The sequence below is a fragment of the Bos javanicus genome, chromosome 4 (assembly GCF_032452875.1).
Source record: "Bos javanicus breed banteng chromosome 4, ARS-OSU_banteng_1.0, whole genome shotgun sequence".
Taxonomy (NCBI): domain Eukaryota; kingdom Metazoa; phylum Chordata; class Mammalia; order Artiodactyla; family Bovidae; genus Bos; species Bos javanicus.
In genome coordinates, this window is record NC_083871.1 from 6,844,478 (window position 1) to 6,859,370 (window position 14,893).

Below are 14,893 nucleotides of genomic sequence, written 5' to 3' on the forward strand. Positions count from 1 at the left end.
GGGCAGGTGAAGACATGAGCAAAGGATTATGATCCTGTATAGTATCATAGCAGAAATGAGTATCCATAATGTCAAGGCCATTGATGTCTGTAGGCTCGTAAATTTAGTAGCACAAACCTAACATTTTTACACCTTCTAATTGTCATGGGTTACACTCCTGGAACTTGTGGTAAAGGGACATTTTAGTGACTGAGGGAAGAGATCCTTTTGTAGACCTGAAATCTGTCCTTGGCACAGAGTCTGGTTTTCTAGGTGATGATGTACTAAAGACCTAGCCTTAGATGCTTCCTAGGTGACAGACATGGTTTCCTCTCTGTCATCCGCTATCCTGATTATCTCTTACCTGCACTGGCTTTTCCTGGGCCTTTTGTGTCCACATTCTATGTAGTGCCTGGAGTGGCATATCCCATTGACCCTTTCCTCATTTCTTCCTGGTTAATTCCTACTTAATGACCAGAACCCTGTTCAAATGTCACCTCTTCCAGAAGCCTCTCCTGACTGTTCCTACCAGCGTGTTGGCTGTAGCTCTTCATTCACCTGCCTGTGCTCCCTTCTTAGATAATGGGTGTTTCATGGGTTGAAAGTTGCTGCTGCTGCTGCTAAGTCACTTCAGTCGTGTCCGACTCTGTATGACCCCATAGACGGCAGCCCACCAGGCTCCCCCGTCCCTGGGATTCTCCAGGCAAGAACACTGGAGTGGGTTGCCATTTCCTTCTCCAATGCATGAAAGCGAAAAGTGGAAGTGAAGTCACTCAGTCGTGTCTGACTCTTACCGACCCCATAGACTGCAGCCCACCAGGATCCTCCATCCATGGGGTTTTCCAGGCAAAAGTACTGGAGTGGGGTGCCATATTAATTCTTGTCACTCATAGTCACAGCAATTCACCCCGCAGAGTTTGCAATTCCTAATCCACATTCTGCTCAGGGATGCTATATCTAATAGTTAATTACTCCCAAGGGAAGCATTCGTGACTGCTAGGCACCTCGCCTCCTCCCAGGGCCAGTTGTTGAGATTCCCACCCACCCTCTCTGAAGGTCTGAGGCTGTCCCACGCTCCCATCTTCTCCATCACTTTTAGATTTTAGGCTCCACAAGCAACAGATGATTTTGGCAACTCAAGGACACTCTCCCAGCAAAGAGTCCTCTCATTCTTCCTTTCTGCTTTTGTGTAAATATTTGTACTCACCAACATGATTTCTACTTAGTGTTTATTTCTCTTTTACCAAATGAGGTAGTTATTGCTTCATTTGCATACAAGATGGAGGACTTGAGAAGTGTCCACAAATCATGATAATTAACACTTCTGCACACTCAGTTTCACCTATCTACAGAGGAATTTAAATTTATTAACTAAGTCAGCTAATGGATAAACAAGTATAAACCACGGGTACTGTTCTCAAGAGCAGGTATTGAGATGGGGACGCTCTAAGTGATTTGTCTGAACTGTTCAGCAAATGCAGTGCAGAGAGAGAGTCTGCACCAGGCTGGCTGGCTCTCAGCCCCACATCAGACTGCTGGCACAAGCCGGGCTGCAGGGCAGGGAAGGAGGGTGATCAGTTATGCAAATCAGGCCATTACATCCTACAGAAGCATCGCCTACACCACGTCTGGTGGCTGGGCACAGCTCAGGGAGAGCCGGGTCCTGAAGGACTGTTTTAACCAGCTCAGTGGGGCAGTGCTCAGTCTTGGTGAGATCCACAGCATCTCCTCTGCTACTGGGCTGTGTAAAGAACCTCTAAGTCCTCAAATTCAGGATTGTCAGAATTGCCTTTTGTAAATGAAAGACTTTGTCCTTTTGAGAAAATTTAGTTAATCATGTAATAAATACTTTAAAAACAAAATATTTGTTTAGCTATTCCATAGTGGGTATTTGGGAGAAAAGGTTAATAAAAAGGCAGTCTCTTTCTTTATGAGAATGCTGTTGTGTTCCAGATGCCTTTGTATGTGTGGAGTACTTTCATTTTCCCAGGGAAACTCTGGGAGGTGTGATTATTTGTGATAGATTGAGAAACTTGCCCAGAATCAAAGGTAGAAGTGAATAACGTCTGGCGATTTAGACTTAGGTCCATGTGATTTTGAATCACATGCATTTTTTAGTGAATCAACAGAAAATAGTACAGATCCAAAGTGATACATTTTTGGATAGGAATCTGAAATAGAATATATATATATATATATATATATATATATATATGTATATAGGCACATAGATATGTATATACATGGGCTCATCTTGCTGTGCACCTGAAGCTAACACAGCATTGCAAATTAAATAAATACTTCAATAAAAAATTGTTATTAAAAAAAGCTGAAAAGAAAGATACACCTTTGCAAAGTGAAAACACCTAAGCATCCAACATGAATAAAAATCACTCATCAACAATCAGAGTGCTGTTTTCAGGCAGCTGTACAAGATATTCACTGTTCTGGAGCCCATATCCATTTAAAAATTTTGATTTTTATTGGACTAGAATTGTGTTACAATGTTGTGTTAGCTTCTGCTCTACAGCAAAGTGAGCCAGCCATACGTATACATATATTCCTCTTCCTTGGATTTCCTTCCCATTTAGGTCCCCACAGAGCACTGAGTAGAGTTCCCTGTGCTGTATGGTCGGTTCTCATCATTTATCTGTTTTATACACAGTATCAGTGTTGTATATGTCAATTCCCATCTTCAGTTCCCTGTGCTGTATGGTCGGTTCTCATCATTTATCTGTTTTATACACAGTATCAGTGTTGTATATGTCAATTCCCATCTTTTAATTCATCCCACCCCCTTTTTCCCCCCTTGGTGTCCATATTTTTTTCCACATCTGCGTCTCTATTTCTGCTTTGCAAATAAATTCATCTGCATCAATATTTCTAGATTCCACAAATAAGTGGTATTGTTATTTTTAAAAACTTTATTTATTTTTAATTGGAGGATAATTACTTTACAATATTGTGTTGGGTATGATGCACCCCCAAGCATTTGGCTACTTTTAAGTGGGGGAAGACAGCCTGGAGAATGCAGATACATCCTTCCACCTGATCTCTTAGTAACCCTGCCTGTGCTCTAGTCTCCTCATTGCAAACAGCTGGATAAGATGTTCTCCACCTTGACTTGCAGCCATAAAGAGGCTGTAATCTTGTCTTGTTTTGAGAGGGTGACTGTTGAGCGTGGCAAGGACCATGGATGCAGCCAGGGTGTTCAGAACACAGATTTGGGCCATTCTTACCTGTTCATGGATCCTCCTCTGCAACTTGTTGGCCCTCTGTTTTGGGGCCAGTAATTTAGACACTCCGTTTTATGTTACTTCATCTGTAAAAATAGAGACAATGATAGTAATATCTATACAGCAATTTTTGTGGATTAAAAGGATGAATATTTGGGAAACACGTAGGGCAATGCCAGGCATCTAAAGCCTTGTTATCATGTCCTCCAAGTCCCCTGGGGGTGGGGCTGTGACCTCCTGGTTTCAGCTGTCTTTCCAGGGCAGGGCGTGTGGTTGGTACTTGCCATACGCTGAATGCAGGGCCGGAGGTTTGGTGGAAGGAATGTTACAGAGACCCGACTTTATCTCAGGGCTCTGTCGTTATGTCTATCATGACTTTGTCATCTCCTTTGTTTATTCTTTTGAGCATAGTTCATAGAAGGGCTTGTCTTTTTCTGCATCTTTCCTTAACCTGGGAATAATCCTAACGGGGCTTCCCAGGTGGCAAAGAACCTGCCTGCCAGTGCATCAAACATAAAAGACAGTCCCTGGGTCGGAAAGATCCCCTGGAGGAGGGCATGGAGACCCACTCCAGTATTCTTGCCTGGAGAATCCTATGGACAGAGGCTCCTGGCTGGCTACAATCCATAGTGTCACAGAGTTGGACATGACTGAAGTGACTTACCATGCACAACCCTAGACAGCTGTTCTTCCTCAAAGCACAGGCTGGACTTCTTGGTAAGTAGAGTCCTGAGCAGAATTAGAATGGGACCTACTTTTTAGGCTTCTGAGGATGTGTTCTTGGTCCCCCCTGGCATATCCTGCATCACCCTGTGGAATGGGAAGGCAAAGGGGATAGGGAAGATGGTTCTGGGAAGCAATAAATGTAGCAGAGATGTTAGGAAGGAATTGCACTGACCAGACAGGATGGAGGTGTGTTTTGTAGACCTGAGCATCCGTTTGTAATATTTACTTTTGGTGTGGATGTTACATCCATGGCCCCAAGAAGGGATGTAAGGGTGTTGGCCTAAAAGAGAAAGTTAGGAGGTGCTTTTCAGCATTCCTGGCAGCAGCTGCTCCATCTTGATGAGACCTGGAGGTGTTCCTGATGGGTGTTCTGGGAATAATGATAAAATATAAAGTCCAGAAAGCAATCACATTGAAACAAAATAATGGCTACCCAGGAATAACTCTAAGAAGGCAAATGTTACCCTCGGTGAGAGTATCAGACCATTTCATCTCTCACCGTGGAGAACAGACCATCCTCTTAGATCTTTGCTTTGCAGATTAATTTTTTGTTATTAAGAAGATAAATAGTACACAATCAACACTTCAATCTAGATGATGCTGAAAGCGGCCAATTAATTTAAAATGAAAGGATCATACTCAAATGAACTTAGCCTGCAAGGAGAGACTCATGTATCACGAAGAAAATCAGATTAAAAGGGGCAAGCTTTGTAATAAAACTAAAGCACCAGGCATCTGGGAATTCAGCCAGGGAGATGCTTGTGGCTCCAGGTTTTCAAGAGAAAAAACCAAAATTTTAGGGTGTCCTATAACAGGTGTTCTGTAAGGTAGGGTTCTATTGGCTGATGAGAATGCCATTTCATAAAGAAAGAGACATATTTGTATTTATCTGAGAAGTTTATTGTGATGTATTTATGTGGAACTTGTTTGTTGAGTTTTCTGCAGGACTGAATATTGATGGGATGGATACTTAATAGAACTGAGTAGCACAGTCTAAAAATTTGAGAGATGATAAATAAGTCTATATTAACAAGTAACGACAGAACCAATATTATGGGTGTCATCTTGAATATATTAAGTATTAGGCTGTTTTTTTATTTCTCTTTCACTAAATATAACATGTATTACTCATTTAAAGCAGTCACTTGAAAGGCTGTACATATTCATTATAATATGGCAAACTTTCTTTGGAATCTGTAATTTAAAAACTAATATGTATCTCCTTTCCATCATTAAAAAAACATCCATGATGCCACACATGGATACTCCTAATACTTTCATGATTTTTTAAAATTTTCACCACCACTGCTTTGTAAAGTTTATTTCATGTAAATATAATCATATCACAAGCAGACTTTTACTTCAAAACATCAATTTGATGTGTTAGTACATTTCATGACTATGCAGTTACTGAATGAGTAATAAACCATCATTTAGTTAACGATTGCTCTGCTGTTGGACTCTCCCCCCTAATTTTCTCTCCCATAAATCAGTGTCTCCTCACCAGTGTGCAACTTTACTTTTGTAGATGAGTTTTACTTGGAACCAGCCAGGAGACTTTCACACTCATGTGTAGTTTATTAAGAGTCTTTATAATTCTAGCAAATCCTTTCCATATTACCATGCAGCCAACTAGATGTCCTTCTCCCGCAGATGCATCACCACACGGCTCTCTGGCCACAGCCTCTCCCGTTGAACCTTCTAGAGCCAGCTACTAGGATCAGGTTGGATTAGAACATCATAACATAGAAGCCAAGGTGTCAAGGCTGGGAAACTTCACAGAATGTGGAGGCATGGTGGTGGTGAGGGAATGTGGGAGTTTTATTTGCCTTCTTCGAATCTATGCTACCCTTCTTGAATGTGGCCCTCATGTGTTCTCAGCTGGGTAGATTCCACCTCTGACTCAGGAGGGTCAATCAGGGTAATACGGTGATTGGTTGGGAAGTGGGCTTATGGCTTGAGATGCTCCCCATATAGAGAAGCTGAAGACATTTTATAATCGGCATGGAAGAGACATAGTGTTTCCCCAGATGGGCAGCATGGCACTCTGGTAATACTAACAGCCATCTTTGGGGGGCAAACGCAACACATTTAAGAATCAAAACCTCAAGTCCCCACAGAGAAATAGCGGTTGCACCAATAGTACCAAGAAGACTAAGAGTGAAACCTATGAACCTCCAAACTTTCTAATCACTGAGCTGATAAAACTCCTTCCTGGCTTAGGGCATGTGAGGGGGCTTTTTGTTCCTTCCCCCGACAAGATGGTAATGCAACAGGATGCTGCTTTAGCCTGGGATGAGGAGATGGAGAGGTTATTTGAAGATAAATCCTGGTAAGGACGGGTAGCCACCAAGACAGAAAAGGGCCAAGAGCAGAAAGTCACATTAAGGCAGACAGGATCCATGTGTGATAGGAAGGAGGAAGAACATTCTGTGGGGCTGGTCTTGCTATCCCTCATAAGAAACTGAAGCTTAAAATTTTCAAATCAGGTAGAGCATTGAGTAAGTAACACAGCCAGGAATTGAGCCCAGATCTGGCTGGTTGCCTGCTTTTTTGCTTTTTCTATTATATTTTCAGCTCATCACCTTTCCCAGGAAGCCCATATGCCTGGCTACAAGGGAAGGTGTAGAAGACGCCTCTGCAATAGGTGGGTTTACAAAGAAATGTTTCCAGCCTGTCTCTTCTGATGACACTGGCATGTTTGTAACCATAAACAAGCACAGGTTGAACTTGACTTGTTCAGAGGTCTGATTTAGCTAACACGCAGGACTTTTTACCCATGGGAGCCAACATGTCCATTGCACAGATCTGCTTGTCCTTTGAGTTATGATAATATAAACAGCTGCCCAAAGGTGAACACAGTGGACACTGTTACATCTGCTGCTGCTGCTGCTAAGTCACTTCAGCCGTGTCCGACTCTGTGCAACCCCATAGACAGCAGCCCATCAGGCTCCCCTGTCCCTGGGATTCTCCAGGCAAGAACACTGGAGTGGGTTGCCATTTCCTTCTCCAATGCAGGAAAGTGAAAAGTGAAAGTGAAGTCACTCAGTCATGTCTGACTCCTAGCGACCCCATGGACTGCAGCCCACCAGGCTCCTCCATCCATGGGATTTTCCAGGCAAGAGTACTGGAGTGGTGTGCCATTGCCTTCTCCGCTGTTACATCTAATGCAGTGCAAAGTTGGCAAATACTTTATGGGGAGAATACTCATGACTTTATGTTCTTCTTTCATGAACACACTGGAAACTCTAGGATGAGCTCTGTAGTGCTGGCATCAGTGGGGTAGAAGATTTTGAATGTGGGTTTAATTCTGGAAATAGGTGATCACTTGCTATGTGCCCCCCCACCCAGAATTCTGGCAGCAAGTGTTCTGTAAAGTGCTCAGTGAGCCAGGAAGCAAAGGAATTCTTAGGAGAAAACCTCCCTCACTCTGCCGACTTCTACCTTTCTCAGCCTTCACTCTAGGGGCTGAAACTCAAATGTGGTTTTTTGGAGGAAAAAGCCCTGATGACACTTCTCTGTTCTATTATTGTTTCTGACATACAATCATTAAGTTCGATTGATTCGTTAGGGAGAATTGAAGTGTTTTTGCTGCTGTAAACTTCAACCCCTCCTTAAGCAGTCAGTTACAGTAGAGTTAGGGGGCCACAAAGACATATGGATGGAGACTCTCTGAATAGCACAAGGGTTTCGCTACACAAGCTTGAAATATCTGTGTGGATGATTAACAGACGAGAAAGGGAAGCGTGAGCAATTCAGCTTTTATGATATGCCAGTCACAGTGCAATAGTATTTATAGGAATTACTTCATTGTGTCCTCACAATAATCTCACAAAGAAAGCCATTTAAGCACCATTTTCCAGATGAGGAAAATGAGCTTCTGGAAGCACCAAGCACACAGCTAACGAGCGGCTGTTCTCAATTGAAACCCCGACCTCTGAACCCAAAGCTACTGCTCATGTCTCCTACATCAGGCAGACCCAGGACATAAGTCTAGTTCATGAGACTCCAAAGCTTGTACTCATCTACTAACAAATATAAATTTAAAAAAATGCAATAGAAGAGAGTGATGGATTAATGCAATAGAGTTTGGGAAAGCAGAGTTTATGTTCACATTAAAATATTTATGCTATTAAACACATAACCCTTTGAAAATTGATTCCTGATTTAGACTAGATTAAAAAAAAGACCATACTATTGAGTACAAAACATACTTACCAGTCCATTGTAAGACATTCAGAGTGAAGGTGGGGATTCGGGCATGTGAGTACACATGTGTGAGTGTTTTCATTTTTCGCTTGTAAAGTAGGAACATTTTATCTCCTTTTAAACAGATTTAACATGAAGAACCGACTGCATTCCTGTCCCATTGTATGTTTTCAGGAATACTGAGCATTTTAATATCTGAGCTGCCATGTGGCTTAATTTAAGCAAGACAGCAATCTAAAGCAAAAGTTGGAGATAGTTTCTACTAAATAAACTTGCACAAATGTCAAAAACCAATTACAAAACTACCATTTTATTTTCTAATACATTTTAATTCTTGTTCTTTTTCAATAAGGAATGAGTCTTCAGACTTCAGATTAGAAAGTTCAGCTAAGGAAAACAATAAAATAAAAATCATTATTAGCCAGAACCTTTAGAAATAAAATGATTTTACTATTAACCTGAATATAATTGTACTTATTCTTGAACCCCATATCTTATCAGCAGCTATACAAAGAGGAGTGAGGGGGAAAACCCAGGCTGCTTCCCCTCACCAGTCATGCTCTCGGTGGGAGATGAGGTGGTGTCCTGATGACCCCAGAGCGATGTATGTTGTGCGCCGCCTGAGGGATGCTGTTCCCTCCCATCATTACTACTGAGGAGCTGTACTTGGCTCCAGGCAGAAGTGGGAGCATCCTTCATCCTCCACTTGATCTTAGCACTGGGCGAGGTACCTGCGGATGCCTGGAGCATGCCCACTGCTTCCCCTCAGAGGCAGCCATTCTGCTTCTCTGCGCAGAGTCCTTAGTTCCATAAAGCTCAGCCATGGTGCAAGCTGTGCAGATTTATAATTCATTTTTATAATTATAATATATAATTATATTATATATTCTATATAATTATATGTATTAATTTGTATAATTGTATATATTAATTATATATCCTATAATTCATTCCTTCTCCCTGCTGCATAGATCCTGAACCAACTGATAAATGGTCTCAGAGGCAGGTGAGAATTAAAATATCAGAGTGACTAGTCCTGCTGTGTTGTTGAAGATAGCAAGGTTTGGAGGTACAGTTTCCTGAGTTCCTTGAAATGCCAGCCGTAGCCCTGCTGGGCGCCCTCCACTGGACCGGTCCGCTCCCTGCTTGTTCACTGCAGAGACAGGGAGTGTGGGGCTGGGCAGCTCCTGCCTGTAGGGAGCTTCCGAGGCAGAGCCAGGTGCCCCATCATAGGGAACACGATTCAAACGGCAGGTGGAGGGCACTCAAATGTGAATTTAGCACAGTATTGCTTAGAGAGAGAAACAACGTAGTGCCGCTCAAGGAGAATGGGGTAGAACAGTCCGCAGGACACATTCAGAACCCTTGTCTCCTAGGTGTTGCCAGACCTCCCATATCGCACTTGGCAGCTCTCAGCACTTAGCTGCTGCTGGAATCACCTGAACAGTGCTGGACATAAATGCCATGTGCTGCCTTCAGGCAGTCTGAATGAATTTACCTGGACATGGATGACATTTCAGCATTTTCAAAATTCTCCCCCAGGTAATTCTAATAAGAAGCCAAGGTTGAAAAATCCAACAGGACTCTCAAAATGATTCCAATTCCATTTGATGTATTTAAATTATACTTAATTAGACAAAACCATCTGGACCAAAGGCACAGGGCCCTGGATAGATACACAGAAAGGAAACGACCTGCTCTGAGGCCGATGGTAATGATCAAGTCCAACACTGAACAGGCCACCAGGATTGTCATTCTGTGCCAAGGAAAAGGCCATCCACGGTGTGAATTTGAATCAGAGAATGGTCATCAATGAGAGCAAAATACACCTATGAGAGGAGCAGTCATAGAAGGATAATTGCTGACTGTGACATTTACTAAACAGTATCAAACACGTGTTATAAATGTGACTCAAGTACTGAAGAAAAGGGAAGGGAACCATTTCCTAGGGTTGGAGGTGTTTAGTAGCAGATATTTAATTTGCTTATGAGCAGAGGGAAGCCTCCCTCACAGGGCTTTTGATTAGGAAAAGAATCAGATAGAGTGTGAACGTGTCAATAAACAGAGCTGAAGACCAGCACTGCCATGTAAGTGTGGTTCAGATCAGGAAGAACTCACAGCTACATTATGTCGACTCAGAAAAGGATGGGATAAAGGAAGAAAATTCAAAAAAGAATTCAGGCCTGGCAATAAGGGAAGCTGTTTAAAAACCTTCATAAACTACACGGTACCAATAATTTAGGATAAAAATTGTATTACATCTGTAGATTGCTATGAGTAGTATGGACATTTTAATGTCCATTCTTTTAATCCAAGAGAACGAGAGTTTACACTGCATCCTTCCATGGGGGACAGGCTGTTTTATTCATTTTTTCTCATTATGTGCCAGTGTTCTGGGCTTCCCAGCTGGTGCTAGTGGTAAAGAACCCACCCGCCAATGCAGGAGCTGCAGGAGACACGGTTCCGATCCCTGGGTCAAAAAGATCCCCTGGAGGAGGGCATGGCAATCCAGTCCAGTATTCTTGCCTGGAGAATCCCAGGGACAGAGGAGCCTGGCGGGCTATAGTCCATAGGATTGCAAAGAGTCAGAGATGACTGAAGGGAGGAACACATGCACCAGTGTTCTAGGAAGCTCTTGAGGTTACTGGGAAGTATTGAAATAGCTTCCCTGGTGGCGCAGACAGTAAAGAGTCTGCCTGCAATGCAGGAGACCTGGGTTCGATCCCTGGTTTGGGAAGATTTCCTGGAGAAGGGAATGGCTACCCACATTCTTGCTAGGAGAATCCCATGAACAGAGGAGACAATCCATGGATCATATAGAGTTGGAAATGACTGAGCTACATGCAGCAGCTCTGTTTTGCATTTTGCACATACCAGGGTTTTGAATCAGATTTTTCTTTCTTTTTTTAAGGGAAAAAATGTTTGGTGCTTTAAGAAAGCAGCCAAGAAGACTCCATCTTAATGCTAAACGTACATTGTTATAATTCCAAAGAGTGAACCCAAACGTTCTAAACAAATTCTTTACTTGTCACCTTCTATTAAATTACCATGAACATTCACTCCCAGGGCTATTGCTCTAGATGGAGAAGTAGGCTGGCTGGAGCCCAGCCTGATTGCAGGACTCCAAGGGCAAAACAAGTTATATAGAGAGATTTTAGATACAGTTCTTTTTGGACAAGTGTGCTTCTGGCTATACATCAGTGTGTTTTTTTAAGCTAATTGTCTTTTATTAAAGAACTGTTATTTAGCCACTAAGTCATGTCTGACTCTTGTGACTCCCTGGACTGTAACCTACCAGGCTCCTCTGTCCATGGGATTTTCCAGGCAAGCATATTGAAATTGGTTGCCATTTCCTTCCCCATATTAAAGTATAGCTGATTTACAATGTTGAGTTAGTTTTTGGTGATTGTGAGTTAGTTTTGGTTAGATTTTGGTGAATCATTTTAGCAAAGTGATTCTGTTATACATATACAAAACTAATTCTGAGTTAGTTTTGATTAGGTTTTGGTGAATCATTTTAGCAAAGTGATTCTGTTATATGTATGCGTATTTTTTCAGATTTTTTTCCATTACACAAGGTTATTAGAAGATATTGAATATAGTTCCCTATGCTATACACCAAGATCTTATTGTTTATTTTTTAAATTAATTTTTATTGGAGTATATTTGTTTTACAATGTTGTGTTGGTTTATACTGTACAGCAAAGTGAAACTTGTATCCCATATCTTTTGGATTTCCTTCCCATTTCAGTTCAGTTCAGTCTCTCAGTCGTGTCCTACTCCTCGCGACCCCGTGAATCACAGCACGCCAGGCCTCCCTGTCCATCACCAACTCCCAGAGTTCACTCATACTCATGTCCATCGAGTCAATGATGCCATCCAGCCATCTCATCCTCCGTCGACCCTTTCTCCTCCTGCCCCCAACCCCTCCCAGCATCAGGGTCTTTTCCAATGAGTCAACTCTTCGCATGAAGTGGCCAAAGTATTGGAGTTTCAGCTTCAGCATCAGTCCTTCCAATGAACACCCAGGACTGATCTCCTTTAGGATGGACTGGTTGGATCTCCTTGCAGTCCAATGGACTCTCCTTCCCATTTAGGTCATCACGGAACCCTGAGTAGATTTCTCTGTGCTGTACAGCAGGTTCTCATTAGTTATCTATTTCATACATAGTATCAATAGTGTATACATGTCAGTCCCAATCTTCTAATTCATCTCAAAACCCGCCCCCCCATTTCCGCTTTTAGTGTCCATGTTTGTTCTCTGCCTCTATGTCTCTATTCCTATTTTGCAAATAAGATCATCTATACTATTTTCCTAGATTCTACATATTGAATCTGAATTCAAATGTTGTTTAGAACACTAAACATTTGGGCAATAAAATAAAAGGAAGAAACATTAACATACATTAACATAAGCCTCTTCATTCCTGTGTATGGATAAAAACAGAATATACACACTCAGCTCTCCACTCCCATAGAAAAACATGCAAGTTAAGTGAATGTGTTTATACACTCAATCAGAGACAGATGATTGCAGCTCTGAATAAAGAGTAAAGTGATCCAATTTCTTCTTGTTCTACATCAACTTTTCTAAATTCATAGGTAGTCTTCACTTAGGCAAGAAAACACGACTGGAAACTCCTAAGCAAATGCTGATGGGTTTAATAGCATGGAGCATGGAAATGAGACCATGGGGAGGGGAGACAGAAAGCACATCTAAAGAAGCATGCACCTGCTTGTGCCCGGCTCACACGTGCGTGTGTACACACCTGGGTTCCCTGGTTTGACAACGGGAGACGTGCCTTGTGAAAGTCGGATCATGAGCCCTGGGTGGACAGGGATCGAACATCCAGTGCATCTCTTCCATGACTGGGATTTACTAGCTAATCTTACTTAGTATCTCATTCGATGTCTCATCGAAGCCTGAGATTGGAAGACCTGCCTTGTGCCTGGGATCTGAGCTCCAGCAGAGCTACTCTTCCAGGTAGGACCACTGCCTTCACCCTCCTGCTATGCCCACTGTTTGTGCTAGTCTCTCTCTCTCTTTTTTTTAATACTGTTTATGCCTAAACAATAACTGTTTTATCCCCTAGAGAGGTTCTCCAGTTGGCTGAAGAAGAATCATTCTCATCCCACGTCTGTGAATCCGGATTAATTCATCTGAAGTGGTCTCAAGGATGTGATTAACATTTTTGGTGTGTAAGCAGGTTTGGAAGCATAGCTTTCGGATTTTCATAGCAGGACTGAAAATTTAGGAGCTTGTGATATTTTATTTTAATTTTATTCTACATAATATGTTCCATTGAGGATTCTTTGAAGCCTAATGAGCCCGCACAAACAAGTCATTTCCCAAAGGTCAGGAATGCAAATGGCCCAGCATTGCCCCTCCTCCTAACCTTTAATTTGAATCTCTGCTGTTATTCTAGGAATTCAAATATTTTATAGCATTTTTCTTTTATTTTTTAATGATGGAAAATTGCTTTACAGCGTTGTGTTGGTTTCTGCTGTACAACAATGAAAATCAGTCGAAAGGAAAATCCTCTTCCTCTTGAGCCTCCCTTCCCTCCCCCCATACCACCGCTTTAGATCAGCACAGAGTGCCAGGCTGGGCTCCCTGTGTTGTACAGCAGCTCCTCATCATTTTACCTGATATTCACACATGTCAATGCTACTTCTTCCGTTTGTCCGACCCTCACCAGCCCCTGCTGTGTCCACAAGTCCATTCCCTACTAGGTTCGTCTTTTTCAATAAATGTCTTCATGTTGTCTTATGTTAAAAAATTGTTGTTTAGTCGCTAAGTCATGTCCAACACTTTTGAGATCCCATGGACTGTAGCCCACCAGGCTCCTCTGTCCATGGGATTTCCCAGGCAAGAATACTGGAGTGGGTTGCCATTTCCTTCTCCAGGGGGTCTTCCCAACCCAGTGATTGAACCTTGGTCTCCTGCATTGCAGGTGGATTCTTTACCTCTGAGCCACTGGGGAAGTCCTTATGGAATAATTGTTTCACAAAGAATTGGTTTAGTGAAACCAGGGTAAGCAAAAAAGGAAATCTGAAAGGATCATTGGCACACTAGCAGATCCCAGCATCAAAAAGGTTGGCTTGGGCTCAGGGGGTTTGACAGCTTGGACCACGTAGCTGTCCCTCCATTCCCCTCGGAGCCCATGCTTTCCCACTTGCCCTTCATCTTTCATACCAATCCCTCACCCTCTCTCCCCTTTCTATCACTATATTTCCTTCTCTCAATTTTTTTCTTGTCTTCATAAACCTGGCTTCCTCAGCCTTAGATTTAAGGAACCTCAGTTTAAATAGTTATTGGAGAAACTTTTAGTTTTAATGTCCTGATCCCAAATGGCTGGAGGAAGAAATGGACTTTGCCAGCTTGCACTCGAGGTCCATTGCTGATGTGGTCATCGGCACCTTTAGGGGAGTGTGCCCATTTGTAACCATGGGAGCTGATTTCTAACTGGAGACATGAGCAGAACCATGGTGACAGATTGTGCCTATGAAAGAGACACTGAAGGCAAACTCTACATAGAACTTTTCAGAGTCAAGTTTCAAACAGCATTTGTTTGTAATAAAAAGGAAAGCTGGTAAAAGAAGACTTAAAGTATAAACCTTTGAGTAGGAAAGTAAAAATTACTGAGGAAAAATAAGAAACAAGATGTAACAATGGAAAAAAAAAAAAAGACTAACATCTTTGTAACATGAGAGATACTTCACCAAGAAGATAGTTTTTATCC